Below are 16,259 nucleotides of genomic sequence, written 5' to 3'. Positions count from 1 at the left end.
AATGGAATTTGTTAAGCGCTTACTATACTTATTAAATAAAACTAAATAAAAATAACATAACAAAATTAATTAAATGTATTGAATCAAATTAAATTATATTTATTAAATGAATATACTTATGTATTTATATTTATGTCTGTCTCCCCCTCTAGACTGTAAGCTCGTTGTGGGAGGGGAACATGTTTACCAACTCTGTTATATGCTCTCCCAAGCACTTAGAACAGGGTTCTGCACACAGTAAGCACTCAATTAATATGATTGATTGATTGCCAGGCACTTTACTAAGCTCTGGAGCAGCTGCAAACTGATGAGGTTGGACCCAGTCCATGTCCCATGTGGGGCTCACTATCTTAATCCCCATTTCACAGGTGAGGGAACTGAGCCACAGAGAAGCTAAGTGACTTGTCCAAGGTCATACAGCAGACAAGTGGCAGAGCCAGGTCCTTCTGACTCCCAGGCTTTGGCTCTAACCACTAGAGCATGCCCCGACTCAAGAGTTGGAGAAGAATGTTGGGCGTGGAAAAGGAAAATAATCCAAATGCTAGACTCGGTGTCAAAAGGGGTCTGAGAGAGGGCTGTGGACCTCTCAGGTGGACAGGACACCATTTCATTGCTTGTTGCTCCCTAAGAGATTGAATGACCCTGGGTTGGGGGCTGAAGATGCGCAGCTTCACTGACCTTTGTGGTAGTGCAAATAGACCCTGAAAAGATGAAATCCAGCACCCGCCCTTTGCCTCTGCTGAACATCGTGAAGGAAAGTGATTGACCAGAGCGAAATCTCTCTGGCATCGTCCAGCTGGCAGCCCAATGCTGGTTAAGGAGATGACGATGACCATGACGCGGAAGATGGAGCCTCCTGTCGGGATGCCAGCTGAGCTCGGCCCTGAGACTTCAGGACTGAGACCCCGTGTGAAGGAACTGATTAACGGGCCAGTGGTTTTGCGTGCTGCCGCTCACGCTCTGCCAGTTGTGTCCTGGCTGGGGTCTGGAGCACAATCAGAGGGTAGGCGGGCACAGGGGAACGCCCGGGAAGGTTTTTTTTTTTTTTTTAAACACAGCTGTGATTGGATTGACGCACAAAGTATCTATGTGATTGTCCCTCCAGAGCCAATAGTTTGAGGCAATTATTAGATGTTTCCTGAACTCAATGGTATATTAAGAACTGTTTCAAGCCACAGAAGTCTCAATTTCATGTTGGGGTCTCTAGACTGTAAGCTCAAGACTGTAGACTTGTAGAATCTCCTCTGAAACTGGTATTAGAACCCAGGCCCTTCTTACTCCCAGGCCCAGTCTCCATCCACTACTGTATTATAGTCTCCCAAGCGTTTAGCGCACTGCTCTGCACAGAGTAAGCTCTCGGTAAATGCCACTGATGGTGATGAGGGGCTAACTCAGAACAGATGCCATAAAAGTCCTTTCTTTGGTCTTAGCTAGGGTATTTTTTATTTTGCATAGAAAGGGGAGAAATGTATTCCACAGCCTCAGAGAGAGACTGAACTAAATACCATCTGTCTATTGATGAAGTCTTGTTAGAATCCCAAATCTGTCACAGAAAAAAAAAATCTGCTTTATAATTGCCATGACACCAGAGAGGCTATTCGCTCAAATCAAAGACATCGCTCCATGTTTCTGAGCTGAATGATCTTCGCATAGAGCGGCATATCCCCAGTGGCTCTCCTGCAGAAGGTCTGCTACCTTCAACCTCAATTGAAACCACTCAATCAATGGTATTTATGGAGCACCTACTGTGTGCAGAACTCTGTACTAAGCGCTTGGGAGGGCACAATACAAGAAAATTGGTAAATGCAATCCCTCCCTTAAAGGAGCTTACAATCTAGTGGGGCCTGGCTAGGAGGTAAGTCATTCTAACCTCCCAGGGGAGCACTGTGGCCTGATGGAAAGAACACTGATCTGGGAATGAGTGGACCTGGGTTTTATTCTAGGCTCTGCCACTTCTCTGTTGTGTGACCTTGAGCAAGCCACTTAACTTCTCAGGGCCTCAAGCACCAAACAGTGCTTGGCCCATTGTAAGCGCTTAACAAATACCATAATTATAGTTATTATTATAAAATGAGGATTGAATTCTCCTCTCTCCTACTTGGACTGTGGGCCCCTTGTAGGACACGGACTGTGTCCAACCTTATTGTCTTGTAGCTACTCCTGCGCTTAGAACAGTGCTTAACAGATACCATAATTATTATAAATTGTCATGTTCACTGCCCCAGGAGTTGGGGGAGGGGGCAAAGAGCCTGGTTTTTTTTCTGATAGGTTTCTACAGTCCAAACCTTCCTTGTTAGGAGGCCCAGCCTTCCCTTGGTAATTATGATGTTTACTGAGTGTTTATTCTGGCCCAAGCACTGCGTTAAGCACTAGGGTAGGCACAAGTTGATGAGATCGGCCCCAGGTCCTGTCTCACACAGGGCTTTCAGTCTAAGAGGTAGAGAAGGGAGGGCAGGTATCTTATCAATCAATCAATCAATCGTATTTATTGAGCACTTACTGTGTGCAGAGCACTGTACTAAGCACTTGAGAAGTACAAGTTGGCAACATATAGAGACAGTCCCTACCCAACAGTGGGCTCACCATTTTACAGACAAGGAAGCCAAGGCCCTGGCATAGTAAGTGGTTAAAATGTGAGCAGACCTAGGAGTAGAATCTGGCTCGCCTAATTGCCAGGCCGGTGCCCTTTCCATGAAGCCACACTGTCTACCAAGAGCCACTCCTTGGAATTGCCCTCTGGAATCACAGAGTCATCATACATTCACTGGGCTAGATCCTGGTCTTCCCATTAAGCAACCTAGGCAGGACCAGCCCCAACAGAAACGATGTCTGTTCTGGGTTTCATAAGCTCCTCGAAAGTTAGTTCATTAGTTGTGGAATTTATTAAGTGCTTACTACCTAACTCTCCCCGCTTCTAGACTGTGAGCCCCTTTTTTGAGGGGGGGGGGGGATTGTCTCTATTTGTACTTTCCAAGTGCTTAGTACAGTGCTCTTCACACAGTAAGCGCTCAATAAATATGATTGATTGAATGAATGAATGAATGAATGAATGAAGCACTGTGCTAAGTACTGGGAGAGATATGAATATAACAGATCAGGCATGGTTCCCACCAACACAAGCAGCTCACAGTCTAAGTGGGAGCAGCCAATGGTAAAAACAGATTGCCACAACAACACAGAATCGAATCAACAAGCCAAGGAGACAACGTCAAGATGAGTAAAAGAACGGGTCTTGGAGGTGAGAGGCCTCAGACTCCCCAGTGTTCCAGAGAAACGGTACTTGGCAAACACCAACCGCCTCCCACTCCCTCCCGTCCCCCTGTCTCTCTGAGAAATAAAGCTCAGGGAAGTCTCCCTGGGTGTTCCCCCAGCTGCCCGTACCCTGAGAGGAGGGGGGAAGGAATTTGCCGTCAGATGCCTTCAGTTCTGCTGAAAAAAATCTCTGCCAGAGCTAGAAGTGAGCAGTCTCAGATTGCTCCATTCTCCCAGTGCAGTGAGATTTAGAATGGAAAGCCGGGACCCTTCTCCTGTGTCTGGTGCCTACCTACTTCTCCCCACCACACTCCATGGACAGCCCCCATCTGGGTGCCCGCTGCTGACCTGGGCATCAGGCAGGAGGGCAAAGGATTGCCATTCCACTTCACAAGTGGGTGCCCTCTGCTAACCTGGGCACCAGGCAGTCAGGGGGAAAGGATTGCTGCTTCACAGATTCGGTAGTTATGATATGACATCATCATCATCATCAACTGATAGTATTTATCGAGCACTGACAGTGTGCAGAGCACTGTATTAAGCGCTTGGGAGAATACGAAAGTTGGCAGACATGGTAGAGGAGCAGTGTGGCCTAGTGGATAGAGTCTGGCCTGGGAATCAGAAGGACCTAGGTTCGAAACCCGGCTCTGCCACTTGTTGACCTTGGGCAAGTTACTTCACTTCTCTGGGCCTCAGTTACCTCATCTGTAAAATGGGGATTATGATTGTGAGCCCCCATGTGGAACAGGGACTGTGTCCAACCTGATTACCTTGTACCAACCCCAGCACTTAGAACAGTGTCTGGCACAAAATAAGCACTAAACAAATACCATTGAAAATAAATGTCCTGTGCCCACAATGAGCTTACAGTCTAGAGGGGGAGCCTGACATTAATATAAATAAATAATTTATAATATTAAATTTCAAGACATACACTAGAGTTGCAGGGTTGAGGGTGGGGTGAATATCAAATGCCCAAAGGTCACAGATTCAAATGCCTAGGTGATGCAGAAGGGCGAGGGGAACACTTCATTAAGTACTAACTCTGTGCCAAGCACTGTGATGATGATGATGATGATGGCATTTATAAAGCGCTTACTATGTGCAAAGCACTGTTCTAAGCGCTGTGGGGTTACAAGGTGATCAGGTTGTCCCACAGGGGGCTCACAGTCTTAATCCCCATTTTACAGATGAGGTAACTGTGGCACAGAGAAGTGGACTTGGCCAAAGTCATACAGCTGACAATTGGCGGAGCCGGGATTTGAACCCCTGACCTCTGACTCCAAAGCCCGGGCTCTTTCCACTGAGCCACACTATGTTGAGCCCTGGAAATAGATATAAGATAATCAGATCAGATACAGACTCTGCCCATCAAGGACTAGCAATCTAAAAGCATGGCTCAGTGGAAAAGGCACGGGCTTTGGAGTCAGAGGTCATGGGTTCAAATTCCGGCTCTGCCAATTGTCAGCTATGTGACTTTGGGCAAGTCACTTAACTTCTCTGTGCCTCAGTTATCTCATCTGTAAAATGGAGATGAAGACTGTGAGCCCCACGTGGGACAACCTGATTACCTTGTAACCTCTCCAGCACTTAGAACAGTGCTTTGCACATAGTAAGCACTTAATAAATGCTATCATTATCATTATTATTAAAAGTCAGGGAGGGCTTATCACCATTTTTCAGAGGAGGAAAATGAGGTCCAGAGAGATGAGCATCATGGTCCAGGGGCAAGAGCATGAACTTGGAAGTCAGAAGACATGGGTTCTAATCCCATCTCTGCCACTTGTCTGCCATGTGACCTTGGGCAAGTCACTTCATATCTCTATACCTCGGTCACCTCATCTGTAAAATGGGGTTTAAGACTGTGAGTGCCATGTGGGACAGGGACTGTGTCCAATTTGATTTGCTTGTATCTACCCCAGCACTTAGAATGGTACTTGACACATAGTAAGCACTTAACAAATACCACTGACCCCAACTCAGGCCTCCTTTGGCTTCCCCTCTCCCAGCGGGTGAGGGGTTGGTCATGGAAGAGCAGCCACTCATGGGTCTTGCAGGTCTGGAAAGAAAGATTCCCCTCTCGGAACTAATGGGGGAATCAGATCACATCTGATGGGTGGAGGGGTCGAGGGAAGGGGGAGTCATCATTCCACACTGGATTCAAAGGGAGAGTCCGGCCTGCCTTGATCACCCTTGCTTTGGGGATGGTTTCGGGGCGTGGGGGTGAGGGAGTGAATAAGGATATCTGGGGATGGAATTACACCCCCATTGATATGCCACCTCAGCGTGGCTGGAGGTAAGTCTCTAAGGGCAGGAAGTGCCAACTTTGTTGTGCTCTACCCAGTGCTCCTCATATCCAATGGACAATTACTTTCCTCCCGACATTTGAAGCCTCACTGAAGGCCCATTTTCTCCAAGAGATCTTCCTTTCCTCTTCTCCCTTTCCCTTCTGGGTCACCCTGACTTGCTCCCTTCATTCATCCCCGCTACCAGTCCCACACCACTTATGTCTATATCTGTAACATTGATTTATATTAACACCTGTTCTCCCCCCAACATACTGTAAGCTAAATTTAGGCAGGAAGTGTGTCTGTTTATTGTTATATTGAACTCTCCCAATAAGTAATAATAATAATAAAAATAATGGCATTTGTTAAGCACTTGCTATTTGTCTGGCACTGTACTAAGTGCTGGGGAGGCTACAAGCAAATCAGGTTGAACAGTCTCTGTCCCACATGGGGCTCATAGTCTTAATCTCTATTTTACAGATAAGGGAACTGTGGTCCAGAGAAGTGACTTGCCCAAGGTCACACAGCAGACAAGCGGCGGAGCCGGGATTAGAACCCATGACCTGTTACAGCAGCACATATACTAAAATTGGAATGATACAGAGAAAATTAGCATGGCCCCTGTGCAAGGATGGCACACAAATTCGTGAAGCATTCCATATTTTTTCTCCCTGACTTTCCTGTCACTGTAGAAGGCACTATAATCCTTCTCCTCTCACAAGCCTGCAACCTTGGTGTCATCCTCGACTCCACTCTCTCGTTCACCCCACACATCCAATCCGTCACCAAAACCTGCCGGTCTCACCTCCACAACATCACCAAGATCCACCCTTTCCTCTCCATCCAAACCACTACCTTGCTGGTTCAATCTCTCCTACTATCCCGACTGGATTACTGCATCGGCCTCCTCTCTTATCTCCCATCCTCCTGTCTCTCCCCACTTTAGTCTATGCTTCACTCTGCTGCCCGGATTATCTTTGTACAGAAACGCTCTGGGCATGTTACTCCCCTCCTCAAAAATCTCCAGTGGCTGCCTGTCAACCTACAAATCAAGCAAAAACTCCTCTCTCAGCTTCAAGGCTCTCCACCACCTCGCCCCCTCCGACTTCCCTTCCCTTCTCTCCTTCTACAGCCCAGCTTGCACCCTCCACTCCTCTGCCACTAACCTCCTTACTGTGCCTCGTTCTCACCTGTTCTGCAGTTGGCCCCCGGCCCATGTCCTTCCCCTGGCCCAGAATGCCCTCCCTCCACACATCTGCCAAGATAGCTCTCTTCCTCCCTTCAAAGACATACTGAGAGCTCACCTCCTCCAGGAGGCCTTCCCAGACAGAGTCCCCTTTTTCCTCTCCTCCTCCCCATCCCCCTCTCCTACCTCCTTCCCCTGCCCACTGCATTTGTATATAATAATAATAATAATAATGTTGGTATTTGTTAAGTGCTTACTATGTGCAAAGCACTGTTCTAAGCGCTGGGGGGAACACAAGGAGATGAGATTGTCCCATGTGGGGCTCACAGTCTTAATCCCCATTTTACAGATGTGGGAACTGAGGCACAGAGAAGTGAAGTGACTTGCCCAAGGTCACACAGCAGACATGTGGGGGAGGTGGGATTCGAACCCATGACCTCTGCCTCCCAAGCCCACGCTCTTTGCACTGAGCCATGCTTATTACTCTATGTATTTTACATGTACATATTTACTATTCTATTTATTTTGTTAATGATGTGCATGTAGCTTTGACATCTGTCTACATGTTTTGTTTTGTTGTCTGTCTCCCCATTCTAGACTGTAAGCCTATTGTTGGGTAGGGATCATCTCTATATATTGCCGACTTGTACTTCCCAAGTGCTTAGTACAGTGCTCTGCACACAGTAAGTGTTGAATAAATACGATTGAATGAATGAATCAATGAATGCTGTTCCCAGGCCCATGCTCTATCCACTATGCCACGCAGCTTCTCCACTTAGTACTCTGCTGTAATAATAATAATAATAATAATAATAATGGCATTTATTAAACGCTTACTATGTGCATAGCACTGTTCTAAGCACTGGGGAGGTTATAAGGTGATCAGGTTGTCATCATCATCAATTGTATTTATTGAGCGCTTACTATGTGCAGAGCACTGTACTAAGCGCTTGGGAAGTACAAATTGGCAACAAATTGTCCCAACGGGGCTCACAGTCTTAATCCCCATTTTACAGATGAGGTAACTGAGGCCCAGAGAAGGTAAGTGACTTGCCCAAAGTCACATAGCTGACAAGTGGCAGAGCCGGGATTTGAACCCATGACCTCTGACTCCAAAGCCCGTGCTCTTTCCATTGAGCCACGCTGCTTCTCTGTGCTGTACACACAGTAAGCGCTCAAAAAATACAACTAAATGAATGGATGAATTAGCACAGTGATCTGCACACAGTAAACTTAATAAATATCGTGGATTGATTGACTGCTGTATGCAGGACTTTCACCGTCTGAGTCACGGTGACCTAGAAGAGCGACTGGATTTCTAAGAGCCCTTGGAAGCTTTAAGTTCTGCCTTTCTAGCATCCTTGATCTCACCCCTTGATCTCGCCCCAGGTTTCAACGGATGCTCCCAGTGAGGGGTTGGCTTGTCCCAGGTTTTTCCTTGCCGGTGGAGAGAGCGTACCCTCGAGCTCTCAGCGGGGCCCCTCATCCTTCCTCCCCTAAACTCCCAGACGTTCAAAAAGCCACAGCATGAAGAGAGTACACACTCCCTGTATTGACTTGTTTGTCATCAAATATTAATCACTTCCTCTGATGAGTGGTGATAAATAACAGCTCTGGATTCGTCTCCTGTCTGAATGGAAGGTGCGAAACCTGGTGTTGGCGGGGTACGGGGAGGGGGGAGAAGGTCGTGCTTCAGCTTCATCTCCGTTCCCCCAGGCGGCCTATATTCCCTGGAAGTAAGCAGTGAGGTCTACTGCATCAGCCCTTCTGAGGCCATGACCCAGGAAGGAGGCCGAGTTTGTGTGGGGGGGACATAGATTTCTCCCTCTATAGCTGCTCTTTCATTGATGACCTTTCTCATCCCCAGCCTTCTGGCAGAGCTCCTTGATCTGGCCATTGTGCGGTTGTCTTTAAATAAAAGCACCGGCTGGGCACTCGCTGGCCCCGGGAGAGCCTCAAAGACCAGGCATGACTGAAATGAGAAGTGTGGCCTAGTGGAAAGAGCATGGGCCTGAGAATCAGAAGGACCTAGGTTCTAATCCCAGCTCCGCCACTTGTCTGCTGTGTGACCTTAGGTAAATCACTTCACTTCTCTGTTATTCAATTACCTTATCTGTAATATGGGGTTTAAGACTGGGAGCCCCATGTGGGGCATGGACTGTGTCCAACCTGATTGTCTTGTATCTACCCCAGTGCTTAGTTCAGTGCCTGGCAGTAAATGCTTAACAAATACCATTTTTTAAAAATGGGTTTCAGTAAACTCTCAAGCTAATTTCTAAGTGACTATTTCACACTTCTTAGCAGGGAAGGTTTCCCTAGGGAGAAATTAGGGATTTAGGAATAGGACTTAAATATCCATAGGTGCCATATGGGAAAAGCTTTAAAGAGGGACTTCTCAGTTGGGTTTTACTGCACAGCTCTGCTAAGCCCCATAAATCCAAAATGGGTTTGGGGCCTAACCTGTTCCAGGTGGATTAATTTTCCAGAGAAAGAGAACTTGGTTTAGGTGACTTTCAGAGCAGCTGTGGAAACCTGTTTCAAGTCCCCAGAATGGGGGAGCCCACTGTCCCCTACATCTGGCCAGGGCAAGAGCACTTCAAGAGCACTTGAGAAGCAGCATGGCTCAATAGAAAGAGCACGGGCTTGAGGGTCAGTGGTCATGGGTTCTAATTCCAGCTCTACCACTGGTCATCTGTGTGACCTTGGACAAGCCACTTAACTTCTCTATGCCTCGGCTCTCTCATCTGTAAAATGAGGATTTAGACTGTGAGCCCCAGGTGGGACAACCTGATCACCTTGTATCCCCCCCAGCACTTAGAGCAGTGCTTGGCACATAGTAAGTGCTTAACAAATACAATTATTATTATTATTATTATTCAAGTGCCAAGGCTGCCGTGTTGCGGTAGTTTTGGCCAGGGCAGACAAAACAGTAAGTGCTCAGTGAATACCACGGATCGATTGATCAAATCAATTCCTCCGTGCGGGTTCTCGGCCCAGGAATCTCAGGCTTGAGGCTCATCCAATGTTCCTGATTGGAGACTCTGCCATGGCCATCATTTTCCCCTACTTTGGTTAAAACCTCTGAATGTTTTTTCCTCAGAGTTCAGATGATGTTATCCATTAACCTGTGAAGGATTTAGATGAGAGATGGGTGGCAAACCTAACCGGGAAAATGCCAATGGAACTTCTTTACGGTGAGGCATCTCTCAAGTCCAGGTTTAATTCCTCTGAAGGGGCCAGCATTGGAGATGAACACAAGCCGACACACCCATCCTTTAAAGAAATGAGTCACAGAGCCCTGGAAATCAAGTAATCAATCAATTAAATGCTTAGTACAGTGCTCTGCAACAGTAAGTGCTCAATAAATATGATTGAATGAATGAGTGAAAGTAGACGGCTTGGCCTGATGATTAGGAGTCAGGAGACCTGCCTTCTAAGCCCAACTCTGCCACTCATCTGGTTGCCTCATCTGTAAAAAGGGGATTAAGACTGTGAGCCCCACGTGGGACAACCTGATCACCTTGTATCCTCCCCAGCACTTAGAACAGTGCTTTGCACATAGTAAGCGCTTAACAAATACCATCATCATCATCATCATCTGCTGTGTGACTTTGAGCAAGTCACTTAACCTCTCTGGGACTCGGTTTCTTTCAGCTGTAAAATGGGAACGTTACCCATTCTCCCTTCCTTTTAGACTGTCAGCCCTGTGAGAGGCAGGAACTGTTCCTATAGACACAGCTGTATCCACCCTACGATTTAGCACCGGTTCTTGGTATATAAGAAGCACTTAATAAAGTCCATCATCGTTATTTTATTGAAGGAGGAGGGTCTAAAAGAAATGCAGGATGGTCTAGTGGATAGAGCACAGGACTGGAAGTCAGAGGACGTGCGTTGTAATCTCATCTCTGCCACTTATCTGCTATGTAGCCTTGGGTAAGTCACTTCACTTCTCTGGGTTTCAGTTACCTCATCTCTAAAATGAAGATTAGCACTGTGAGCCCCATGTGGGCCAGGGACTGTGTCCAATCTCATTAGCTTGTATCTACCCCAGCACTTAGAACAGTGCTTGAAACATAGTAAGCACTTAACAAATACCATTATTGTTATTTTTATTAATATCAACCAGTGCATTTATTAAGCATCTTTAGCACACCCAGGGCTGTTCTGGATTCTGGACAAAGCCAATGGGGCAGAGGTTTGCCTTCCAAACCAGTCACATTGAGCCACATGACACTCATTCCAGTCCCTGAACGTTGGCCTCACACCCAAAAATCCAAAAAATACTTTTTAAAAAAAAATGGTGTTTGTTAAGTGCATACTATGTGCCAGGCACAGTTTTAAGTACTGGGGTAGATACCAGTACTCGGGTTGGACACAGTCCCTGCCGCACATGGGGCTCCCAGCCCTAATCCCCATTTTAGAGAAGCAGCGTGACTCAGTGGAAAGAGCACGGGCTTGGGAGTCAGAGGTCATGGGTTCTAATCCCGGCTCTGCCACTTGTCAGCTGTGTGACTTTGGGCAAGTCACTTCAGTTCTCTGGGCCTCAGTTACCTCATCTGTAAAATGGGGATTAAGACTGTGAGCCCCCCGTGGGTCAACCTGATTACCTTGTATCCCCCCAGTGCTTAGAACAGTGTGTCGCACATAGTAAGCACTTAACAAATGCCATCATTATTATTATTTTACAGATGAGGGAACTGAAGCTCAGAGAAGTGAAGTGCCTTGCCCAAGGTCATATAGCAGACATGTGGCAGAGCCATGATTAGATCCCAAGTCCTTCTGACGCCAAGGCCTGGGCTCTAACCACTAGACCACACTGCTTCTCCGACTTTACCCTGGGGCAAATTTGACAGCAGGTTGAAAGAATTTGCCACTCCCTATATCTCCCACTTTAGTTGGCTGTTGGCAGTGGGGTCTGATCCCCGCACTTTTTTGTTTGGATAAAGCCAAGGGGGCACTGAGGTTTTCCTGGGTGATGCGCTCAGATGAACATCCTGGCTGGCCTGGTGGACATCTGCTCCTCCAAAGACCTGGCAGCTCTATATTGTCCTCCCCCTGCCACCGTGACTGACCTCTAGAACTCCTGAAGTCACCCAGGAGGTAGCTGGATGCTAAGCACTTACAATGTGCCAGGCACTGTTCTTAGCACTGGGGTAGCTACAAGTTAATCAAATTGGACACAGTCTCTGTACCACATGGGGCTCATACTCAATACTCATTTTACAGAAAAGGTAATTGAGGCTAGAGAAGTGACTTGCCCAAGGTCACCCAGCAGACCTGTGGGGTGAAAAAGCCCAGAATACAATCTGTCCATCGGGCAGACATACGAACGTCAGGATTCATCTGGAACCTCTAACTGTAGCAGGGTTTTCACTCCCACCTCCACCTCCTTGCTCATGCTCTTCCCTCATCTTAGAAAGCAGCATAGCCTAGTGGATAGAGCCCAGGCCTGGGGTCAGAAGTACCTGAGTTCTAATCCCGGCTCCGCCTCTTGTCTGGCAGGATTAGTGGGCAAGCCACTTCATTTTTCTGGGCCTCAGTTACCTCATCAGTAAAGTGGGGATTAAGATGGTGAGTTCCATGTCGGGCAGGGACTGTGTCCACCTTATTTGCTTGTATCCACCCCGTGCTTAGTACAGTGCCTGACATAGCAAGTGCTTAATGAATATTACAATTATTAATTATTATTAGAATTCCCTCCATCCCCAAATTTGACAGACCATAGCTCGCTCTCCCCAAATTCAAAACCCTCCTAAAAATCTCACCTTCTTCAATAAGACTTTGCTGATTAACTCTCGGCACCCCAAATTTGTAGAAACACATTGACTCCTCTCTAGAACTTCTGAACTTATATATACCCATCTTTCTTCAGCATTTTTGTACCTCTTTATTCTACTGTATATTCAATTATTTATTCTGACTACTCTATTTGGAAATGGTCATATGTCTGTCTCTCTCATTAGAGTGTAAGCCTCTTTTACGTTTTATACTTCCCAGGCACGTAGTCCAGTATATTAGGCCTCCTAGATACTCAATGAATACTATCATTACCGCTACTACTACTGCTACTCAGAGATTTGGCTAGTGATTTTTGACCTCAAAAGCATGAGTTCTGGCCCAATTCTTACTAATTTTAGGCTGGTTCCAAAGGGCTGCTTTGTCTGCTATGGGTCAGGAGTATAAACAGAATTGTGTCCACTGTAAGAGCCCAAGCTCTGTTTGACCATTACTGAGTCAAACCAATGGTCCAGCTGGTCTAACAGAGACAAGAGACATCTAATGATAATAATAACTGTACGATTTGTTTAGCACTCACAATGTGTCAGGCACTGTACTGCATATTCATTCATTCATTCATTCAATCGTATTTATTGAGCTCTTACTGTGTGCAGAACACTGTACTAAGCGCTTGGGAAGTACAAGTTGGCAACATATAGAGATGGTCCCTACCCAACAGCGGGCTCACAGTCTAGAAGGGGGAGACAAAGAACAAAACAAAACATATTAAGAAAATAAAATAAATAGAATAAATATGTACCAGTAAAATAGAGTAATAAATACGTACAAACATATATACATATATACAGGTGCTGTGGGGAGGGAAAGGAGGTAAGGCAGGGGGGATGGGGAGGGGGAGAGGAAGGAGGGGGCTCAGTCAACTGGGGTAGCCACAAGGTCCCCCTCTCAAGGTCACAACTGGAGAGTTTCCAGTACTCTACCAGTCTTGACTATGGGAGAGAGAGTCAAGCAGAGGCCTATCCATTCCAATCTTAGCTTGCCCAGTGGCTAGTGAGTGGAAAGCAATCTACTACAAGTCAAAACTCATCCATGCTTGGCAGCAGAAGCATGGGAGAGAGTTGAGGGTGGAAACTCAAGTTTACTGCGTGGGATGAGGCAATGCGAAACCACTTCCATATTTTAACCAAGAAAACTCTATGGCTCCACTACCAGAACAATTGCAGATGGAGAGTGGAGTGTTCTGGGAGAGATGTGCCCATGGTGTCACTATGGGTCAGAAACTACTCAATGGCATAAGACAAGACAAGATACAAGGTAATTGAGTTGGACACAGTCCCTGCCCAATATAAAGTCTCACAGTCAGCATGGCTCAGTGGAAAGAGCTCGGGTTTGGGAGTCAGAGGTCATGGGTTCAAATCTCGGCTCCGCCACTTGTCAGCTGGGTGACTTTGGGCAAGTCACTTAACTTCTCTGGGCCTCAGTTCCCTCATCTGTCAAATGGGGATTAAGACCGTGAGCCCCACGTGGGACAACTTAATCACCTTGTATCCTCCCCAGTGCTTAGAACAGTGCTTTGCACATAGTAAGTGCTTAACAAATGTCATTATTATTATTATTATCATTATTAATAATAATCTCCATTTTACAGATGAGGTAACAGATGAGGTACAGATGAGGGGCTGTCAGATTTTTTTTGAATGGTATTTGTTAAGTGTTTACTATATGCCAGTCATTCACTCATTCATTCATTCATTCAATCGTATTTATTGAGAGCTTACTGTGCAGAGCACTGTACAGTCACTGTTCTAAATGCTGGGGTAGATGCAAGGTAATCAGCAAGGTAGTCCCTGTCCTACATGGGGTTCACAGTCTTAATATTAACTGTACAGATGAGGTAAGTGAGGCAAATGGGGCTCACAGTCTTCATCCCAATTTTACAGATGAGGGAACTGAGGCCCACAAAAGTGAAGTGACTTGCCCATGGTCACACAGCAGACACGTGGAGGAGCTGGGATTAGAACCCAGGTCCCTCTCACTCTCAGACTCATGCTCCAGTAAGAGGATAACAAATACCACTAAAAAAACCTACCACCAACAAAAAAACACCTCCCCTGCCCATGGAGCAAAAGGGAAAAATGAAAGACCTCTCTAATGAGGCAAGGGCTGGGTCTCAACCTATCTGGGGGCCAAGGGGGTGCTCTGGGGTTGCCTTGACCCTGGAGGCTGATAAGATCTGACAAGCCCTAGATGTTCCAGGATACATTCCTGTTCTGCCTCTGATAGGTACAGGTCCATTGCCAGTTATATTCCACATTTAACTCACCAGTTAACTTGCTTTCTGGTTCAAAAAGTTAAGCTGAACTTACAGGGTGGCGGTGAGGAGAGAGAAAAACTGCTGATGGCACCTTACAAAAGGATGAATCACATGAGTTTCGTTTTGTTTTCCGCTGTATTCAGAAGTGTGATTGATGTACCAGTGCAGCTGCTGCTTGGTGTGTGAGTGTGTGTGTGTGTGTGTGTTGGGGGGGTGGAGGGGGGGACCACATCAAGGCAGTTAGTTTCCTGACTCAAACACTCAGCAAATCCAAACTGAGAACCATCGAGAGCAGTCTGGTGACTCTGCTGGAGTGTCGTTTCGAAAGTTGCATGTGTTCTTCGTGTAAAGAGACTCTTAAAAATCAATCAGTCAGCCAATGGTATTCACTGAGAGCTTACTGTATGCAGAACACTGTACTAAGCACTTGGGAGAGTATGATACATCAGAGTTGGTAGATACGTTCCCTGTCCACAAGGACCTTGCAATCAGAGAAGCAGTGTGGCTCAGTGAAAAGAGTATGGGCTTTGGAGTCAGAGATCATGGGTTCAAATCCCGGCTCTGCCAGTTGTCTGCTGTGTGACTTTGGGCAAATCACTTAACTTCTCTGTGCCTCAGTTACCTCATCTGTAAAATGGGCATGAAGACCTTGAGCCCCCCGTGGGACAACCTGATCACTTTGTAACCTCCCCAGTGCTTAGAACAGTGCTTTGCACACAGTAAGCACTTATTAATGCCATCATTATTATTATTATAGAGGGGGAGGCAGACGTGAAAATAGAGGAAATGGTGGGGTATGAGGATATGCACACAAGTGCTATGGGACTGAGGCGGGCAGGGGGAAACCACGTTGGTTAGTGGAAAGAACATGGGCCTGGGAATCAAAAGGACTTAGGTTCTTATCCTGGCTCTGCTACTTGTCTTCTCTGTGATCCTGGAAAAGCACTTCATTTCTCTGTGTCTCAGTTACCTCATCTGTAAAATGGGGATGAAGATGGTTAGCTCCATGTGGGACAGGGACTGTATCCAACCTTAGTAGCTTGTATCTACCCCAGTGCTTAGTACAGTGCCAGGCAATATAATAAGCACTTAACAAATCCCATTTGAAAAAAAAAATCAAGTGCTTAAAAGCTCCCAGAGGAGGTTCATTAGACCACTATATACCTTTGTCTCTGAGACTTGAGGGCTCCAAGTCTTGAGGAGCAGAATCAAGCATTTTATCTGCTGGGCTCGGCAAAGCACTTAGAAGGTCTAATGGATGGAACAGGATCCTGGGAGACTGGGATTCTAGTCCCTTGGCCTGCTGGGTAACCTTGGGAAAGCCACTCCCTAGTCCTTGGTTTCCTAACCTGTAAAATGGGAGTAATAATATCTGTCTCTCCCCAACTCACCAAGATGTTGTAAGGATAAAATGAGATCACATGGTGTGAAAGCGATTCAAGGAAACAAAAGCGCCATATAAAGGCAAGGTATTAGAGAA

The 16,259-nt window shown here is 46.4% G+C and overlaps 1 protein-coding gene and 2 non-coding genes across 4 annotated transcripts in view; 2 read left to right on the top strand and 1 right to left on the bottom strand.

Annotated features, from left to right (window-relative positions):
* Positions 1-16,259, bottom strand: part of KCNC1 (potassium voltage-gated channel subfamily C member 1) — a 138,375-nt gene that overhangs the window by 96,847 nt on the left and 25,269 nt on the right. The window lies entirely within an intron of this gene.
* LOC119944420 lies at positions 6,104-6,206 on the top strand. The gene has a single exon (XR_005455899.1). It is a non-coding gene; the product is annotated as a U6 spliceosomal RNA (small nuclear RNA).
* LOC119944321 lies at positions 13,405-13,542 on the top strand. Its single transcript, XR_005455812.1, has one exon. It is a non-coding gene; the product is annotated as a small nucleolar RNA SNORA7 (small nucleolar RNA).

Source organism: Tachyglossus aculeatus, chromosome 22, assembly GCF_015852505.1.
Source record: "Tachyglossus aculeatus isolate mTacAcu1 chromosome 22, mTacAcu1.pri, whole genome shotgun sequence".
In the NCBI taxonomy this organism is placed as follows: domain Eukaryota; kingdom Metazoa; phylum Chordata; class Mammalia; order Monotremata; family Tachyglossidae; genus Tachyglossus; species Tachyglossus aculeatus.
Note: the sequence above shows the minus strand (reverse complement) of the source record. Positions and strands in the feature narration are given on the sequence as shown.